Below are 804 nucleotides of genomic sequence, written 5' to 3' on the forward strand. Positions count from 1 at the left end.
CCCTCGCTGCAATAAATTTCCTCTTAGCCTGAGACACCTTACACACATCAGGAAGACGCACCCAGCGATGAGAAGGCCTTTATGAGGGAAAAGGTGGCACCTGGGCGGCAGGGATCAAACTTGCTGCTCTGCCTCAGCTGCAGGAAAGATATTCCGAGGTATCTGAGGCAATGTGCTGGCAGCTTTGGGACGAGCTTACAGAGCTCAGGGAAGACGCCAGCTCAGTTTAGCAAAGCTTCCCCTTTGGTGCTGAGCGAGGACAGGGACCTTCCCGGGAGCCAGGCTGCAGGTCTGCGACAGATTCATTTGTTGGGTTTCACTTGTTCCAGACTGAACCTGGACTGCTTTCCCCAAAACGTCGGGGAACTGACGCCACAATACAAGCTGAAGTGGCAGAGGAGATTCCCAGTACTTCCCTCTGTCCAAGGAGCCCTCCTGTCCTACTCCTGGGCTAATGTCACGAAGCAGCCCGAACCTCAATCTAACCGCCAGGAAGACCTTTATTTAAAATATTGATAGTCCTCTGGTAACAATACACAAGCCCGTGAAAACGGGATAGATTAAAAAATCTTTTTGTCGGTTCTTTTTCGGACACGGCACTCTTCACTTCTTCTCCGTCACTCCCCATTCACCTCGGTCACTCTTCCTCCTCCCCCTCGGTCACTAACCCCCTTTCCTCCACTCACCTCCCTTCCCTCCCTCCCTGCTCCCACTCAAACTCCCTTCCCTCGTCTTACTCACCCTCTTTCTCCCACTGCCTCCCCCCTCCCCCTCCCTCTCACTCAAACCCCCTTCCCTCACTCT

The sequence above is a fragment of the Rhinatrema bivittatum genome, unplaced genomic scaffold, assembly GCF_901001135.1.
Source record: "Rhinatrema bivittatum unplaced genomic scaffold, aRhiBiv1.1, whole genome shotgun sequence".
Taxonomy (NCBI): Eukaryota; Metazoa; Chordata; class Amphibia; order Gymnophiona; family Rhinatrematidae; genus Rhinatrema; species Rhinatrema bivittatum.